Here is a 21232-nt window from a genome sequence, read left to right as displayed (position 1 = left end):
AACTTAAATGTTTCCCCCCATCCTCTTGCAAATCATATAGGCAAGAATGGTGATGAATGTAGCTTGGGACAAAGATGCCTTCTCTTTGATTCCAGGGCCTGCTAACAATGTATTGAAAAGGGAGATCTTCAAATGGAAAAAAAAGGAATATGGTTTTGTTTATTCTTATCATTTGTTCAACAGCATAAAATGTGTTTCTTACTTGATTTTTGTCTCCCAAACTTAAAGTAATAGGAAGTAATTCTCTATTCTCTTGAAAACTTCCTTGCAAATTCTCTAATGTACATAGAAATGATGTCATAATAATTGGGAACATTTAGATAAAAATCAGGGTTAAATTGACATGTTTAACTCAAAAGATTTCTATACCTGTAAGACATTACTCAAATTCTGTTACTAATGATATGATACTAATTAGGGCCAATACCCTCTAACAATGTAGATTTCTTTAATTCTTATTAATTCTGATGTGTGTTTCAGGAAAATTATATCATGCTGAGGACACCATTCGACATTAAGCAATAAATAAAGGCAACGAAGGACACTTGCCCTTGGTGGAAAGATGCCATCTTTAGTCAGCCAGGCAGTCAGCCAGTCTGTCAACAACATTTATTGAGTGCCTAATGAGAGAGGGAGCCATGAGACAGAGAGGAGACAGGGGTTCTGGCCTTGAGGGGCAGCCAGGACAACGATGGAGTCAGAGAAGAGGCAGAGACATACCCACAGAAAGCAGGAGAAGCAGCGTCTCAGCAAGGGCTTATCCAGAGGATGGGCACCTTGCCTTTGCTGAGCCCCTACGGCACAGCAGCCACGCCACTCTTTGGGCCTTTTGATCAGTGAGCTCATTAGATACTCAAACAATCCTGTGAGGGAAGTAGTTTTAATTTCTACAAGTCTCAGTTTCCTCACCTGTAAGATAAACTCAAGTGAGCAGTCAAGGTGTGGCAAAGCCAGAGTGGGTGCAGTTTGTCCCACTGTGCAGGAGGTCAGGGGGCACTGAAATCTGGCAGGGGAGGCAGTTGAGCAGAGGAGAGCTTTAGCTACAGCTGTTTGAGGTTCCTCACACTTTCAGGCCCATTTTTTAAAAAGTCAGGTTTCTAATGAAGGGCAGAACTATGAAATTCCTGTTTTAGGATTTGGTTGTGGAGATGATAAAAGAATCACAAGATGCACATTTGGCTCCAGCACATGTTCAGTCCTGTCATATTTGTGTGATTTGTGCTCGTGGAAGCAAATTTATGGCTGGATGCCTGTGTAATCTAGTAACTTCTCAGTAGCACTGTGGGCCAGAGCCTGCTGACTCCCCCTTCTGTTTTCCTTCAAGGTGCTGCTTAGGGGTGCTTCTCTCTAAGGGGCTGCAAATCTTCATCCACTTCCTGTACGTCCTGGAGATAGAAACAACAAAGAGAGGGTGGAGCAAACTTAGTCTGCATTGTCTTGTTGCATAGAAGGTTCTTCCCATATACTCTCCCAAACTCCATCCTTGGGCCCCTTGGAGGTCATAGCACAGAGGGATATTGGCCTTTGGGAATAGACAAGAGCCAGAAAGACTTTGGTTGTAGCCATAAGAAGCTATAGAGACTGGTTGAAATAATATAAATCCTTCATCAGTAAGCTGGTCGTTCAATCTTGACAAAAGCACAAATGAAAATTTGATTTTTATTTCTTTTTCATTCTTTGGAAGAGGTAGGGTTGGGGCAGAATGACGGCGTTCTAATCAGACAGACTCAGCCTTAGGAAGCCAAGTCATGGTTCATGTGTATGGGAAGGGAGGCCATCAAAAGACCGGCCTGACATAGCCACATTTGCCTGCTGGAAGACTTGAATATAATTTGTTTCTAAATACAGTACTTCCAAATAAATTCCTTCCAAATCAAATAGGCCTACATCTCAGTATGATTAGGACATTCATTCACTTAACAAACACATGTGGATCATCCATCATGGGTCAAACAGAACACCAGGTCCTGGGAGTTTAAAAGGATTGTCCTGCCCCTGTTCTTAGGGAGCTCCATTGATGGGGAGGAGCAGGTGTAGGGAAGAGCATAGAACACAGCATTATACCCAGGTATCATAGATGTGTGGACGAGCTACCACGGCTGTTCAGGGGAGGGCATGTTGTGTGGCAAACATGTACACTATTACTCTAGAACGTTGTGAAACAAGGTGAGTGATTTATTTCGTGGCTTGGAGGCCTGTGGAAAGTCTCATTCCAGTTTACAAGCGTTCAGTCTCACGCATTAGAAGATAGGACAGTTGCTATGCAGTTGCTGCAGCTACTGTATGGAAGTGGGATTGGGAGGTGAAGTTGCTCAAAGACTGACTGCCCATTTTCCCCCTTTCCCACTGCAGGCCTTCCAACTGCGAGTGGAGAAACATTCCCGATTTCACAGGGCACATGGAAACAGAGGGTCAGCCTGACAATCTCTGAATATTGAAAGTTGCCATGGCTACAGCAGGATGGGAAGGTAGGCCATCTATCAGAATCATGAGGGAGGAATGTGAAGGGAGTGGATGGGTATATTATACAAAGCACACCCAAGATTTTGAGGATGAAGTGAATTTTGATCCACTGAATCATGATTTTTATGGATTAGGAAATTTCGCTCATTATAACAGCCCTATGAATAAAATAAAGGCAAACTATTATGAAGTAAGAAATAGAACCTGAATCAAATCAAACCAGAGTTGTTTTTTTTTTTCTTAAAACAGAGCATCATCACTAGAGGCAATGATAAGCAAAACAAAAGAAGAAACAGCAGAGATTTAAGTTTTTGTTTTTATCCTTTTTATAATGGAAAATTTCAAACATAATCAGAAATAGAGAAGCTAGTATAGTAAATATTCATGTACTCATCACCTGGCTTCAGTAATTTCATGAGCTCATGACGAAGCTTGTTTCATTTATAATACCCCATTCCCCCACTCCACACACCCCCACCAGCCCAGGGATTAGGATGGTAATGTTGAATGTGAGTTCAGGACGAGGCATATCAAGTAAAAAGAGTGGTGAGCAAGGAAGGATTTGTGCCAATTGCAAGTTTTTGCCAGGTGGCACCGAGCGAAGCAGTGACATCTGTGTCCCCACACTTGTTTGTTCCTTTGCCTGCTTCCAAGCTTTTTGATGCTTTCCAGCGCTTGAAGTTGGAGATTCCAGAAAGTAGGGTACAAGTGGTATAGGTATTTTCTGCCCTAATAAAGGACTGTATATGAAAAGAAGATGGGAGGGAAGGAGAGAGGATGGAAAGAGGAAGGTGGGACTGAGGAGCAGAGCACAAGCGATTATGCTTGCAAGTGGCCAACCCAGCTTGGGAGAACTTACCGCACTCCCCAGCTCTTCCTCCAGCTTTTCTTCACTCCATCTTCTGGGTGGATGGGCTGAACCACTGCCAATTCCCCAGTAATCCTCGGCCTCTCTTGATTCCAGGTTTCTTTACATGTTTCCACTCAGCCTTGAATGCTACCCTCTCCCTTTTATACTCCCTCCTTATTCTATCATGAGGACCCCTGTGCACCAGGTCTGGGTGGAGTGCCCTTCCAGTGTCCTCCCCAGCTTCCTGTACTCACGCCTGTTGGAGCACTTCCCATGTGTGTAACTCCCTGTTCAGTCACTTGTCTTCCCCAACAGATTGTGGACTCCATAGGAATAGGACTGTGTAGGTTTTGTTGTTGTGTCCCTAAGTATACCAAGTGCTCAGCATGCAGTAGATGCTAAATGTAATTTTTACTGAATGCATGAAAAATAAGCTGAAAATGAAACATGTAGGATATGCTACAATGCATATCCAAGAATAGGGGAATGACTCAGGGCTTCCTTTGTGGGAATTAAACAAAAGGTGACTTTTTTGAGAACAAATGCCACCTCCAAATTAGGGCACACTCTGTGTGGGCTGGATTTCAGTCCTCACTGGCCACTCCATTAGGTGTCCTCATGCAGTGAACAACCTGCCCAACCATGTCCCACAGATCTGGAGGATTCGTTATACCAGGGGTTCTCAACTCTGGCCACAGGTTAAAAAATCTGGTCACTCTTTGAAAATGTCCTTGCCCAAGCCCCAGTCTCAGAGATTCAGATTTAACTGATCCTGGGGCATCTGTTTATTTTTAATGCCCCCCAAATATTGCAGCCAGGGCCGAAAACTGTAGCTTTAGACTTAACCATTATGAACAACTTAAACTAGGCTCTATTGCAGATGTGTGTTTTCATTGTATACACATGTATCGACATACCGATGGGTCCATATTCCAGCTGAAATGCTAAAACCAACACCAACCACTGGCACTGCTAGATTAACTGACAGGAGCCATTGCCTTTACCACCCACCTCCAGATGTCCAGGTATGCACCCCGACCTGTCCTTCATCAAGGAGAAAGCTAAGAGGCAGTTAAGCCCTACCCTGAAATGCAACTCAAGATTGTGGGAGCAAGAGTTCCAAAGTAACTCCTGTCACACCTGGCTGTGCGACCTTGAGAAAGTTCCTTTAGAATTCCCTGCTTGAGTTACCTTGCCTATAAAATTAAACTAATGGTATGGACCTACTTGCCAGAAATGTCACAAGGTTTAATGAGCAAATAATTGTAAAGTGTTCTATAAATATAAATTGTGCAATTGTTAAATAAGTTAATTGTGTAAAAATTCCATAGAAATCTGTCCTGTTCCTTTAGTTTTCTTTTAAAATCACTATTTATTTGATTTATGCATGCAAGACGGCATTTGCCTAAAAACCCTTTCTCACACGGGTATTCTCTTTGATTTATTCTCTTTCATTCTGCCAGCACACAGCCTGACATATGTATAAAGGATTTGCAAGAAAAATCACTTAATGCATAGCATTTCCTTTGTTGTGACTGTCTTATCATGAACTGTTATAGTTGTCACTTATTCTCAGAATTGTTTGTCTAGTTTTCGCTCAGGCTTATGAATACTCACCTTGGACATGGTTTATAGACAGTGCAGGGAAAACAAATACATATGCTGGAATAGTCAACTTAGATTTATTCTTACTTAAGGAAAAAAAGGCTTAAAGTTTTAATGTGTACTTGATAAGCTATAATTCAGCCTGAAAGATGCAAGTGGCTTATATTTACTCTCCTGGGTAAGCTCGACATTTATGGTTTCAACTCTTCTCCATATCTCTTCAGTAAGTTATGTCTTTCCCAGAAGAACTGAACTCAAAGCACACTTTCCAAGAATGCTATTACCAGAGGAGTGGGGACTTTTAACCAATTATATACTGTAGAGGAATGTAACATGAGGGACTCAAGAATTTGAGTGTTTTTGAAGTACCGTGAACAGGCTTGGCTACTAATGTACCTGACATTGCTCAGAATGCCAGCCCTTTGAAAATTTGTGAAGTAGAAAGTTTGTCCTTGGTCATGCTAATTTCTTGACATCAGCCTCCATTCCTAGAACATTACCTTTCCTATTCCAGAAAAAAGACATCGAATTTTACCAGGCAAGGGACTTGGGTGTGCTCTCCAGAGAAGGGCAGAGACTGGTATAAAAGCAGGAAGTACCTCTCATCACTTGTTGCCAGAGATGCAGTGTACTGTGGTTTGGAGGCACAGGACTCAGCTTTTCCTCACACTCTGAGGTAAGTTACTTCATTTTTCTGAGCCTCAGTTTCCTAATCTGTAAGGTGAAGATACAGGTGCCCAAAAGGAATACTGTGGGGACAAATGACATGGCCCACATGAGATGTCTAGTACAGTGTCAAACAAACAAAAGGAATTCTTCAAAGGTCTGCTGAATCTAAATTATAAAATGTCCAGGATCTTAATCCACAGAAAAGAGGTACATTAAAAATGAGAGACAGGATAAGTACTATGTTAAGGAAAACAACAGACTTTGGTTTCAGGAGAGCCATATACCTTTCCCTGCCACTAATTGCCTGTGTGACCTTAGGTAAGTCACTTTACTTCTCCTACCCATTGTTCCCTGAGCTGGAGAATGAAGAAAATGGTGTCCATCTCACAGGGTATTAGGATTACTGTTAAATAAAATAACACAAGTGAGTCCTTGGAGAAATGTAAGGTTTGATAGAGTTGCCTTGTTTTTAGGAAACTCTTCAATAGTCTTTCAATCAATGATGGATTTGAGATTAAAAAATAGTGGTATCTCAGAAATACAAAGGATCGTAAGAGACTACTACAAGGCAATATATGCCAGCCAATAAAATGGGCAACCAAGAAGAAATGGACAAATTCTTAGAAAGATATGACCTTCCAAGAATCAGGAAAAAATAGAAAATATGAACAGACCAATTACAAGTACTGAAATTGAAACATGATTAAAAAACTTCCAACAAACAAAAGTCCAGGACCAGATGGCTTCACAAGGCAAAGTCTATCAAACATTTAGAGAACATTAGAGAAGAGTTAACTGCTATCCTTCTGAAACTCTTCCAAAAATTGCAGAGGAAGGAACACTACCAAATTCATTCTATGAGGGCACCATCACCCTGATACCAAAAGATAACACACAAAAAAGAAAATTACAGGCCAATATCACTGATGAACATAAATGCAAAAATCCTCAACAACATACTAGCAAACTAAATCCAACAATACATTAAAAGGATGGTACACCGTGATCAAGTGGAATTTCTCCCAGGGATGAAAGGATTCTTGAATATCCACAAATCAATTAGTGTGATATGCCACATTAACAAACTGAAGAATAAAAACCATATGATTATCTCAATAGACACAGAAAAAGCTTTTGACAAAATTCAACACCAACTTATGAGGAAAAACTCTGCAGAAAATGGGCATAGAGGAAACCTACCTCAACATAATAAAGGCCACATATGACAGACCCACAGATAACATCATTCTCAATGTGAAAAGCTGAAAGCATTTCCTCTATGATCAGGAACAAGTCAAGGATGTCCACTCTTGCCACTTTTATTCAACATAGTCTTGGAAGCCCTAGCCATGGAAATCACAGAAGAAAAAAGAAATAAAAGGGATCCATATTGGAAAAGAAGTAAAACTGTCACTCTTTGCAGATGACACGATACTATACATAGAAAATCCTAAAGATACTACGAGAAAACTACTAGAGCTCATCAATAAATTCGGTAAGGTTGCAGGATACAAAATTTATACACAGAAATCTGTTGCATTCCTATGCATTAACAGTGAAAGATCAGAAAGAGAAATTACAGAAGCAATCCAATTTACCATCACATCAAAAAGAATAAAATATCTAGGAATGAACCTACCTAAGGAGGCAAAAGACCTGTACTCTGAAAACTATAGGAAGTTGATGAAAGAAACTGAAGATGACACAAACAGATGGAAAGCTATACCATGTTCTTGGATTGGAAGAATCAATATTGTCAAAATGACTATACTACCCAAAGTAATCTACAGATTCAATGCAATCCCTCTCAAGTTACCAATAGCATTTTTCACAGAATTAAAACAAAAAATTTTACAATTTGTATGGAAACACAAAACACCCCAAATAACCAAAGCAATATTGAGAAAGAAAAACAGAGCTGGAGGAATCAGGCTCCCTGACTTCAGACTATACTACAAAGCTACAGTCATCAAAGCAATATGGTACTGACACAAAAACAGAAATATAGATCAATGGTACAGGACAGAAAGCCCAGAAATAAACCCATGCACCTATGGTCAATTAATCTATGACAAAGGAGGCAAGAATATACAATGAAGAAAAGATCAGCTCTTCAATAAGTGGCGCTGGGAAAACTGGACAGCTACATGTAAAAGAATCAAGTTAGAACATTTTCTAATGCTAGAAACAAAACTAAACTCAAAGTGGATTAAAGACGTAAATGTAAGACCAGATACTATAAAACTCTTAGAGGAAAACATAGGCAGAACATTCTTTGACATAAATTGCAGCAAGATATTTTTTGATCCACCAGAGTAATGAAGATAAAAACAAAACTAAACAAATGGGACCAAATGGGACCTAATTAAACTTAAAAGCTTTTGCAAAGCAAAGGAAACCATAACCAAAAGACAAACTACAGAATGGGAGAAAATATTTGCAAATGAAGAGACATACAAGGGATTAAATCTCCAAAATATACAAACAGCTCATGCAGCTCTATATCAAGAAAAAAAACAATCCAATCAAAAAGTGGGTGGAGATCTAAATAGACATTTCTCCAAAGAAGACATATAGATGGCAAAAAAGCACATGAAAAGATGCTCACATCACTAATTATTAGAGAAATGCAAATCAAAACTACAGTGAGGTATTACCTCACACCAGTCAGAATAGCCATCATCAAAAAATCTACAAACAATAAATGCTGGAGAGGATGTGGAGAAAAGGGAACCCTCCTACACTGTTGTTGGGAATGTAAATTGGTACAGCCACTATGGAGAACAGTGTGGAGGTTCCTTAAATAACTAAAAATAGAACTACTCTTGGGCATATATCCAGAGAAAACCATAATTAGAAAAGAAACATGCACCCCAGTGTTCACTGCAGCACTATTTACCATACATAGCGAAGACATGGGAGCAACCTAAATGTCCATCAACAGGTGAATGGGTAAAGAAGATGTGGTACATATCACAATGGGATATTACTCAACCATAAAAAAGAATGAAATAATGCCATTTACAGGAACATGGATGGACCTAGAGATTGTCATGCTAAGTGAAGTCAGATACAGAAAGACAAATATCATATGATACCACTTATATGTGGAATCTTTAAAAAAATGATACAGGGCTTCCCTGGTGGTGCAGTGGTTGAGAGTCCACCTGCCAATGCAGGGGACACGGGTTCGTGCCCCGGTCCGGGAAGATCCCACATGCCGCGGAGCGGCTGGGCCTGTGAGCCATGGCCGCTGAGCCTGCGCATCCAGAGCCTGTACTCCGCAACGGGAGAGGCCACAACAGTGAGAGGCCCGCGTACCACAAAAAAAAAAAAAAAAAAAGATACAAATGAACTTATTTACAAAAGAGACGCAGACTCACAGACTTCAAAAACAAAGTTATGGTTACCAAAGGGGAAATGTGGCAGGGAAAGATAAATTAGGAGTTTGGGATTAACATATACAAGCTACTGTATATAAAATAGATAATCAAAAATTCCTACTGTATAGCACAGGGAACTCTACTCAATATTCTGTAATAGCCTATATGGGAAAAGAATCTGAAAAAGAATGGATGTAGGTATATGTATAAGTGACTCACTTAGCTGTACACCTGAAACTAACACAACACTGTAAATCAACTGTACTCCAATATAAAGTAAAAATTTAAAAAATAGTGGTATCTTTACAGACCTTGGAAACCCTTCACTGTCTATAAACTGAAAGACTCTTACTAGTTACTTTTCTTCAGTCAAAAGATGTGTGGATCAAGTACTTTCTACAAGGCTGGTGTTTCTCTCAGCTAAGACATCACGCAGGAGCACTGATTAAGGCCCTCCAAGCCACTTGGAAGACCTTCCTCTCATAGCATGTTAACAGCTTAAGTTTCCTTCATGATTACTAATTTCATATGACTTCACAGGATGATTACATATTTATGTATTATTTATTATGCAAATCTAGCATTATACATTATTTAAAGCCATATTAACAGTATGTATTATTTATGATGGAACTGTATTAATACGTGTTATTTCAAGTACCTTTGGTTAGAGCTTTTTTTTTCCCTGTGGATCACAGTCAGTGGAAGTTAGTATGCCATTCAAGAATCAATGCAGTTCTCCTGGGGACATTGCCATCAAGTTCCCTATCAGCACAACTTTTGCATAGCCATTGTCTATGAAATGACTCTAAGCGCAAAGTCTACAGGGCTCTTTGACTGACTATAGGCATGGCTAAAATAGTGCCACTCCTTTGACAAATTGTGAAGTAAGTGGTTTGCCATTGAGAGTCCACTCCCTCTAATAAAGATCTTCATTCCGGAGGAAAATAATCAGATAAATCTGAGAAACTGGCCCATTGTTAAAGTAGGACTTAAGATATATTTGGCTGCAAGTCACAGAAAGCCTGGAAAACAGTGGCATAAATATTAGGACTGTGTATTATTTTACTTAACAGGAAGTCTAAAGGTAGGTGAGCCCAAGCATGGTTATGTGGTTCAAGGTAGGGATCGCCTGTCTGCAGTTCTCCTGTTCTTCCTTACCGTGTTTGATAATTTTACCCTAGATTTTTGCCACATAAATGCAAACTAGTTGATACATATTCGAGCATCAAATCCTCTCTCAAAATATTCTAAGAAGAGCATGAAGGGGTAATAGAAAAAGGGCTTTGCTGTATCTCTAGCTCCATTTTTGGTCTGAGAGAAAATCTTTCCCAGAAATTCCCCAGTGGACTGAGTTGTCCCAAAACAAAATCAAGGCTCTGTTAGCAAGGAAAAAGGAATGCAGGTATTAAGTGTATGACCATACATACCTAACATAAGGTACCAGGAATTTAATGGATCACTTTTTATGATAAAATTTACATTTAAAAAAGAATTGGGGGGAATTCCCTGGTGGCACAGTGGTTAAGAATCTGCCTGCCAATGCAGGAGACGTGGGTTTGAGCCCTGGTCCAGGAAGAGCACATAAGCCACGGAGCAACTAAGCCCATGCACCACAACTACTGAGCCTGTGCTCTAGATCCTGTGAGCCACAACTACTGAAGCCCAAGTGTCACACCACTGAGTCCATGTGCCACAACTACTGAAGGCCACGTGCCTAGAGCCTGTGCTTCACAAGAGAAGCCACCACAATGAGAAGCCCACGCACTGCAGCAAAGAGTAGCCCCTGCTCAACACAATTATAGAAAGCCTGTGCACAGCAACAAAGACCCAACACAGCCATAAATAAATAAATTTATTAAAAAAAAGAGAATTGGGATTTTTAGAAAGACCTAGAAGGAATTTCAATTTGCTGCCAAGATAGAGTAACAGGGATAAAATTTACTTTTCCATCTGAAAACAAACAGATAAAAGACAAACAAAAAAACAACCTGAAAAAAACCAGAGTAAATAAATGAAACAATGATTGTCAAGACGTTGGACATCAAAGAATGAAGGATGGGGGTTGCTGAGAGACAAGAAACAAATTATATGAGACCCAGAAAAATGCTAGAGAAAAACTGACCATGTTAAGTAGGGACATGAAAGGTATAAAGAAGATATAGACTCCCTCTTGCGAGAGCACCAGAATCACATCTAACTGCTGAAGAGTCATCAACAGGAAGACACTAGAAATCACCAAAAAAGATACCCCACATCCAAAGATAAAGGAGAAGCCACAGTGAGATGGTAGATGTGGCGTAATCACAATAAAATCAAATCCCATAACTGCTGGGTGGGTGACTCACAAACTGGAGAACACTTATACCACGTAAGTCCACCCACTGGAGTGAAGGCTCTGAGCCCCACGTCAGGCTTCCCAACCTGGGGGTCCAGCAATGGGAGGAGGAATTCCCAGAGAATCAGACTTTGAAGGCTACTGGGATTTGACTGCAGGACTTTGACAGGACTGGGAGAAACAGAGACTCCACTCTTGGAGGGCACACGCAAAGTAGTGTGCGCATAAGGACCCGGGGGAAGGAGCAGTGACCCCACAGGAGACGGAATCAGACCTACCTGCTAGTGTTGGAGGATCTCCTGCAGAGGCAGGGGGTGGCTGTGGCTCATTGATGGGACAAGGACACTGGCAGAAGTTCTGGGAAGTACTCCTTGGTGTGAGCCTTCCCAGAGTCAGCCATTAGCCCCACCAAAGAGCCTGTAGGCTCAGTGCTGGATTGCCTCAGGCCAAACAACCAACAGGGAGGGAACTCAGCCCTACCCAGCAGCAGACAAGCAGATTAAAGTTTACTGACCTCTGCCCACCAGAGCAACACCCAGCTCTACCCACCACAAGTCCCTCTGATCAGGAAGCTTGCACAAGCCTCTAGGATAGTCTCATCCACCAGAGGGCAGACAGCAGAATCAAGGAGAACTACAATCCTGCAGCCTGGGGAACAAAAACCACATTCACAGAAAGAAAAGATGGAAAGGCAGAGGACTATGTACCAGATGAAGGAACAAGATAAAACCCCAAAGAAACAACTAAAAGAAGTGGAGATAGGCAACCTTCCAGAAAAAGAATTCAGAATAATGATAGTGAAGATGATCCAGGACCTCGGAAAAAGAATGGAGGCAAAGATTGAGAAGATGCAAGAAATGTTTAACAAACACCTAGAAGAATTAAAGAGCAAACACGAAGAATTAAAGAACAAACAGAGATGAACAATACAATAACTGAATTGAAAAATACACTGGAAGGAATCAAGAGCAGAATAACTGAGGCAGAAGAATGGATAAGTGACCTGGAAGACAGAATGGTGGAGTTCACTGCAGTGGAATAGAAAAGATAAAAGAAAAAAAAGAAATGCAGACAGCCTAAAAGACCTCTGGGACAATGTTAAATGCAACAACATTCGCATTATAGGGGTCCCAGAAGGAGAACAGGGAGAAAGGACCTGAGAAAATATTTGAAGAGATTATAGTCAGAAACTTCCCTAACATGGGAAAGGAAATAGCAACCCAAGTCCAGGAAGCACAGAGAGTTCTGGGCAGGATAAACCCAAGGAGAAACACACAGAGACACACAGTAATCAAATTGACGAAAATTAAAGACAAAGAAAAATTATTAAAAGCAACAAGGGAAAAATGACAAATAACATACAAGGGAACTCCCATAAGGTTAACAGCTGATTTCTCAGCAGAAACTCTACGAGCCAGAAGGGAGTTGCACAATATATTTGAAGTGATGAAAGGGAAGAACCTACACCCAAGATTACTCTACCTGGCAAGGGTCTCATTCAGATTTGACAGAGAAATCAAAAGCTTTACAGACAAGCAAAAGCTAACAGAATTCTGCACGACCAAACCAGCTCTACAACAAATGCTAAAGGAACTTCTCTAAGTGGGAAACACAAGAGAAGAAAAGGACCTAAAAAAACAAACTGAAAACAATTCAGAAAATGGTAATAAGAACATACATATCAATAATTACCTTAATTGTGAATGGATTAAATGTTCCAACCCAAAGACACAGGCTCGCTGAATGGATACAAAAAGAAGACTCATATATATGCTATCTACAAGAGACCCACTTCAGACCTACAGACACATACAGACTGAAAGTGAGGGGATGGAAAAAGATATTCCATGAAAATGGAGATCAGAAGAAAGCTGGAGTAGCAATACTCAGATACAATAGACTTTCAAATAAAGAATGTTACAAGAGACAAGGAAGGGCACTACATAATGATCAAGGGATCAATCCAAGAAGAAGGTATAACAATTATAAATATATATGCACCCAGCATAGGAGCACCTCAACACATAAGGCAAATGCTAACAGGTATAAAAGAGGAAATCAACAGGAACACAATAATAATAGCGGAGTTTAACACCTCACTTACACCAATGGACAACTCATCCAGACAGTAAATTAAGAAGGAAACAAAAGCTTTAAATGACACAATAGACCAGATAGATTTAATTGATATTTAAAGAACATTCCACCCAAAAGTGGCAGAATACACTTTCTTCTCAAGTGCACATAGAACATTCTCCAGGATGGATCACCTCTTGGGTCACAAATCAAGCCTCAGTAAATTTAAGAAAACTGAAATCATATCAAACATCTTTTCTGACCACAATGCTATGAGATTAGAAATAAATTACAGGGAAGAAAATGTAAAAAAACACAAACACATGGAGGCTAAACAATACGTTACTAAATAACCAAGAGATTACTGAAGAAATCAAAGAGGAAATCAAAAAATACCTAGAGACAAATGACAAAGAAAACACGATGATCCAAAGCCTATGGGATGCAGCAAAAGCAGTTCTAGAGGCAAGTTTATAGCAATACAATCCTACCTCAAGAAACAAGAAAAATCTCATAAACAATCTAACCTTACACCTAAAGGAGCTAGAGAAAGAAGAACAAACAAAACCCAAAATTAATAGAAGGAAAGAAATCATAAAGATCAGATCAGAAATAAATGAAATAGAAACAAAGAAAACAATAGCAAAGATCAATAAAACTAAAAGCTGGTTCTTGGAGAAGATAAACAAAATTGATAAACCATTAGCCAGACTCATCAAGAAAAAGAGGGAGAGGACCCAAATCAATAAAATTTGAAATGAAAAAGGGGAAGTTAAAACAGACACTGCAGAAATACAAAGTATCATAAGAGACTACTACAAGCAACTCTATGCCAATAAAATGGACAACCTGGAAGAAATGGACAAATTCTTTAAAAGGTACAAACTTCCAATACTGAAACGGGAAGAAACAGAAAATATGAACAGACCAATCCCAAGTAATGAAATTGAAACTGTGATTAAAAATCTTCCAACAAACAAAAGTCCAGAACCAGATGGCCTCACAGGTGAATTCTATCAAACAGTTAGAGAAGAGCTAACACCCATCCTTTTCAAACTCTTCCAAAAAATTGCAGAGGAAGGAACACTCCCAAACTCATTCTCCAAGGCCACCATCACCCGATACCAAGACCAGAGAAAGATACTACAAAAAAAGAAAATTACAGACCAATATCACTCATGAATATAGATGCACAAATCCTCAACAGAATACTGGCAAACAGAATCCAACAACACATAAAAAGGATCATACACCATGATCAAGTGGGATTTATCCCAGGGATGCAAGGATTCTTCAATATATTCAAATCAATCAATGTGATACACCATATTAACAAATTGAAGAAGAAAAACAATATGATCACCTCAATAGATGCAGAAAAAGCTTTTGACAGAATTCAACATCAATTCATGAGAAAAAAACTCTGCAGAAAATGGGCACAGAGGGAACCCACCTCAACATAATAAAGGCCATATATGACAAACCCACAACAAACATCATTCTCAATAGTGAAAAACCGAAAACATTTCCTCTAAGATCAGGAACAAAACAAGGATGTCCACTCTTGCCACTAACATTCAACATAGTTTTGGAAGTCCTAGCCATGGCAATCAGAGAAGAAAAAGAAATAAAATAATCCAAATTGGAAAAGAAGAAGTAAAACTGTCACGGTCTGCCGATGACGTGATACTATACATAGATAATCCTAAAGATGCCACCAGAAAACTACTAGAGCTAATCAATGAATTTGGTAAAGTTGCAGATACAAAATTAATGCACAGAAATCTCTTGCATTCCTATAACCTAACAATGAAAGATCAGAAAGATAAATTAAGGAAACAGTCCCATTGACCACTGAAACAAAAAAGAATAAAATACCTAGGAATAAACCTACCTAAGGAGGCAAAAGACCTGTACTAAGAAAACTGTAAGACACTGATGGAAGAAATCAAAGATGACACAAAGAGATGGAGAGATATACTATGTTCTTGGATTGGAAGAATCAATAATGTGAAAATGACTATAGTACCCAAAGCAATCTACAGATTCAATGCGATCCCTATCAAATTATCAATGGCATTTTTTACAGAACTTGAACAAAAAACCTTAAAATTTGTTTGGAGACACAAAAGACCCTGAATAGCTAAAGCAATCTTGAGGGAAAAAACCAGAGCTTGAGGAATCAGGCTCCCTGCCTTCAGACTATACTACAGAGCTACAGTAATTAAGACAATATGGTATGAGCACAAAAACAGAAATATAGATCAATGGTACAGGATAGAAAGACCAGAGATAAACCCATGCACCTATGGTCAATTAATCTATGACAAAGGAGGCAAGGATATAGAATGGAGAATAGACCGTCTCTTCAATAAGTGGTGCTGGGAAAACTGGACAGCTACATGTAAAAGAATGAAATTAGAACAATGAAATTAGAACACTCCCTAACACCATTCACAAAAATAAGCTCAAAATGGATTAAAGCCCTAAATGTAAGACCAGACACTATAAAACTCTTGGAGGAAAGCATAGGAAAAACACTCTTAGGCATAAATCACAGCAAGATCCTTTTTGACCCCCTCCTAGAGTAAAGGAAATAAAAACAAAAATAAACAAATGGGACCTAATGAAACTCTAAACTTTTGCATAGAAAAGGAAACTATAAACAAGATGAAAAGACAACCCTCAGAATGGGAGAAAATATTTGCAAACAAATCAATGGACAAAGAATCTCCAAAATATATAAAGAGCTCCTGCAGCTCAATATTAAAAAAACAAACAGTGGCTTCCCTGGTGGTGCAGTGGTTGAGAGTCCGTCTGCTGATGCAGGGGACGCGGGTTTGTGCCCTGGTCTGGGAGGATCCCACATGCCGCAGAGCGGCTGGGCCTGTGAGCCATGGCCGCTGAGCCTGCGTGTCCCGAGCCTGTGCTACGCAATGGGAGAGGCCACAACAGTGAGAGGCCCACGTACCGAAAAAAAAAAACAGCCCAATCAAAAAATGGGCAAAAGACCTAAACAGACATTCTCCAAAGAAGACATACAGATGGCCAAGAAGAACATGAAAAGCTGCTCAACATCACTAATTATTAGAGAAATGCAAATCAAAAGTACAAGGTATCACCTGACACTGGTTAGAATGGGCATCATCAGAAAATCTACAAACAACAAATGCTGGAGAGGGTGTGGAGAAGAAGGAACCCTCTTGCACTGTTGGTGGGAACGTAAATTGATACAGCTAATATGGAGAACAGTATGGATGTTCCTTAAAGAACTAAAAATAGAATTACTATATGACCCAACAATCCAGCTACTGGGCATATACCCAGAGAAAACCATAATTCAAAAAGACGCATGCACCCCAATGTTCATTGCAGCCCTGTTTACAATAGTCAGGTCATGGAAGCAACCTAAATACTCATCAACAGACGAATGGGTAAACAAGATGTGGTACATATATACAAAGGAATATTACTCAGCCATAAAAAGGAACGAAATTGGGTCATTTGTAGAGACGTGGATGGACCTAGAGACTGTCATATAGAGTGAAGTAAGTCAGAAAGAGAAAAACAAATATCATATATTAAGGCATACATGTGGAATCTGGAAAAATGGTACAGATGAACTGTTTGCAAGGCAGAAATAGAGACACAAATGTTGAGAACAAATGTATGGACACCAAGGGGGGAAAGCATGGGTGGTGGTTATGGTTGGATGAATTGGAAGATTGGGATTGACATGTATACACTGATATGTATAAAACAGATATCTAATAAAAGCCTGGTTAAAAAAAAAAAAGCTATAAATAGAACTTCTGAAATGTCTGAGTTGAAAATACACTGGATGGGATTAATGACACTTTAAAGTCCCCAAAGGAGTGAGGGAGTTAACAGAAAAAATATTTGAAGAAATAGTGGGCAAAAAGTTTCCAAATTTGATGAACACATTAAGCACACAGATACAAGAAGGTTAACAAATCCCAAGTACAAAAAACATTAAGAAAACTGCTCCAGGGTACATCATAATCAAATTTCTTAAATCGAATGATGAAAATCTTAAAAGCAGAGAGAAAGAAAAACATATGCAGGGGAAAATGATAGGTATGTCGCCAGATTTCTCACTAGAAACCATGCAAGCAAGAAAACAATGGAGCAACATTTTAAATGCTTTGAAGGAAAAAATCCTAAATCTCTAAACCTTAAATTCATAACCCAGCTAAAATAGTTTTCAAAAATGAAGGCAAAATAAAGACTTTTTCTGACATACATAAACTCAAATAATTTATCACCACCAGGCCTACATTAACAAGAAATGTTAAAGAAAATTCTTAAGGCAGAAGTAAAATGGTATTAGGAAGCAATTTGGAATTGAGCGGCTTGGGAAACGGCAATTTAATGGGTAAATATAGACTTTCTCATTATTTAAATTTCTTAAAAACAGTATTGCTTGCTTAAACAAAAATAATAATGTAGAGTGTAACTCATAATATATGTAGAAGTTAAATGTATAACAATAGTACAGTGGCCTGGAGGGGAGAAACGGAAACATACTGCTGTAAGATTTTTATACTGTACTTTAAAAATACTACACATAAGTGGTACACTATCATTTGTAGGTGGATTGTGATAACTTATAGACATGTGCTGTAAGCCCCTGATACAATGTCATGAGGAGACCAACCAGCCACTTGGCCACAGTTGATTAAACTGGACTTCTTACACCTTAGAAAGGGCAAATATTTATCTTGATTGAAACTGGCACATATTCTGAATATGGTTTTGCCTTATATAGTGTTTGATCCACCAACACAGGATTGCACAGAATATCTAGATCAGGAGAGGCACTTTCCCTCAAAGGAGATGCAGCAGTACGCACGTGACCATAGGATTTACTTTATCATATTCTTCATCATCTAGAAGCTGCTGGGCTTCTGGAACAATCTTTAGATGAGGAAGTTGAGGTGCCATTTTGGAGAAGATACCCTAACAGGATGTCATCTTCTAGGATACAATATGTATCCTAAGTTAACAACATAGTATGTTCCCCCGAGAATATGTCCATGAACCTAAAGGTGAAAGTAGTATCACTTTCAGTAACCTGGGGAATTTCTGCTTTTTGTCCCTGCAGCTCTTGACTCTGTAGGTCTATAGGTGCTGGTTCCAAATGTAGTGATTATTTCCACCAGAAGACACAGAATCCTATTAAGTTGTAAGCTGCCACTGCTGTCCAGTCACTTTGGGCTCCTTATGTCGAGAAACCAACAGGCAAAGAAAGGAGTCACTATCCTGCAGTGGTACTTGACCTAGATCTTAGGGAAGTTGTACAATAGGGACAGGGAATACATTAGCACACCAGTGATGTACTGGAAAGTCTTTTGCTATTCCTTTGACCAATCTTCACAACAAATGGACTCAAGCAGCAGCCATTGCCTGAGATGGGCATGGAACCAGTCTCAGAACACTCAGAGATGAGGACTAGGTGGACCCAACAGCTTACCCACCAAGACCATCAGAGGTACAACTAACAGTGGGTAGAATAAGTAACAAAGGAGAGAGATGAGAACAGCTATAGCTTTGAGACAAGCTGCAGTGGTGGGGGTTATAGTTCATGCTACCACCTTAATATTACAACTTTTCCCATGAAAAGAAACCAACCAAAATCCTGAGAGCCTGTTTCGGTACTTATTTTTATAACTGTTGGGAATGTTGGTTGTTGACAACTCATACCCACGTCCCTCTCCAGGAATTTCCCTCTATTAAAGGGAGCTACCTTACCCAAGTTTATTCCATTGCCTGGCCTATATCCAGTAACTAGTTATGAGATGAGGCCACATTCTCTTTCCTCAACTCATTCAAATATAAAGGGCCATCTCAGCTCTAGCATTACCGATAGTATTGTCTGAGGTCTCTGCTGCAACTGCATCACAGTTCAACTTCTCCCTCTGCTGAATCCTGCTTTCCTCATCCCTTACCCCTCACAGCTGTTAATCCCAAGAGCTCTCCCCAATAAACGTCCTGCATGCAAATCTAAGAGACTCTATGTCTGTTTTCTAGGGAATCCAATGTATGATACCCACCATGTTCACACTGTCACATAGAGAGGAAAAGATGCAGAGGATGGTATCCTTAATATAAAAGGCAAGCTGTGCCTAACAGAAGAGAGATGATGAACATAAGAAACTTCTAAAACTGCTAATTGAGGGCTTTAAAGTACCAGATCAGCCTTCAGTGGAGAGGACTTGAATTATCTTTTAGTCTACCACCTCTATGTACTTGAAAGACTAGCCCTGGTCCCAACCAAAATGTTCAAGTGGGTATCACTTTTCAAAAATGGATGGGAAAGTTCTTGGATTTCCCTGTACTACTGGCATAATCCCAGGGCAAAATACCTTCCAAAAATGCGAAACCAAGCCTCTTTGATCACAGATCCTCAAGGCGTTGGAGGCAGATAAAATGGCAGATAAAAGGGAGACATCATTAATTCATTAAACAATTTATCTTAGATTGGTCTTCTAAGACATTCCAAAAAAAAAAAACCAACCAGTTTTAAACTCAGTTCTGCAATATATGGATGAACATACCTCCGCAATACCAAACCTTTGGGTGAAATCTCTGATGCTTCCCCCCCACCCCGTCCCCAGACCACTGTAACTCCTTGTTTACCTTTACTGTGACAATGCATCCAAAATCCAGATGACCCAAGATGATCTGGAGAACTGTCTGGAGGAGTAAAACTTCTGTGGAATGCCAATTCTCTCATCCAACTTTCCATTATTCCCTGTTTATTTACTCTGTGTATATTATCCAGTTCTCTTTTTACCCTGGCTTCCTAGTCATTTTTAAATTTTTTTAACTTTTAATTTAGATTTACAGAAAGGTTGCAAAGATAGAGTGTTCCTGACTACTCTTCATTCAGCTTTCCCTAAGGTTACATCTTACGTAACCACAGAACATGTCAAAACTAAGAAATTAATGATAGTATAATACTACTGAATAAAATACAGCTTTATTTGGATTTCACCAGTTTTCCCACTAATGTCCTTCTTCTGTTCCAGAATCTAGTCCAGGATACTACATTACATTTAGTCATCATGTTTTCTTAGTCTCCTCAATCTGTAACAGCTTCTCATTCTTTTCTTGTTATTGTTATTTTTTTAATGACCTTCCAGTTTAAATACTCTTCAGTGATTTTGTAGAATGTCTTTCAATTTGTGTTTATCTGATATTTTCTCATGATTAGACTAGAGTTATAGGTTTTGGGAAAGAATGGTGCAAAGGTGAAGTGTCTTCCTCAGATCATCTCAGAAGGTACATAATGTTGAGAGGGAGACAAGATAGTGGAGTAGGAGGACCTTGAACTCATCTCCTCTCATGAGCACTCCAAAATCACAGCTAACTGCTGAACAACCATCAATAAAAAAGACTTGAATCTTCCAAAAAGAGATATTCTACATCCAAAGACATAAAGAAGAAACCACGAGATGATAGGAGGGGCACACTTGCAATATAAACAAATCCCATACCACCCAAGTGGGTGACCCACAAACTGGAAAATAATTATATTGCAGAAGGTCTCCCACAGGAGTGAGAGCTCTGAGCCCCATGCCAGGCTTCCCAGGCTAGGGGTCTGGCATTTGGAAGAGAAGCCTCCATAGCATTTGGCTTTGAAGGGCAGCGGGGCTTGATGGCAGGAGCTCCACAGGAATGGAGGAAACAGAGACTCTACTCTTAGCACACACAAGTCCTGCTTGCCCTGGGCCCCAGGACAAAAGCAATGACTCCATACAAGCTTGGGCCAGACCTGCCCACTGGTCTTGGATGGTCCTGGGGATGCTAGGGGTGGCTGTGGCT

This window comes from Monodon monoceros, unplaced genomic scaffold (assembly GCF_005190385.1).
Source record: "Monodon monoceros isolate NGI ecotype Baffin Bay Population unplaced genomic scaffold, NGI_Narwhal_1 Super_Scaffold_12, whole genome shotgun sequence".
NCBI lineage: Eukaryota > Metazoa > Chordata > Mammalia > Artiodactyla > Monodontidae > Monodon > Monodon monoceros.
This window is presented reverse-complemented; position numbering follows the sequence as displayed.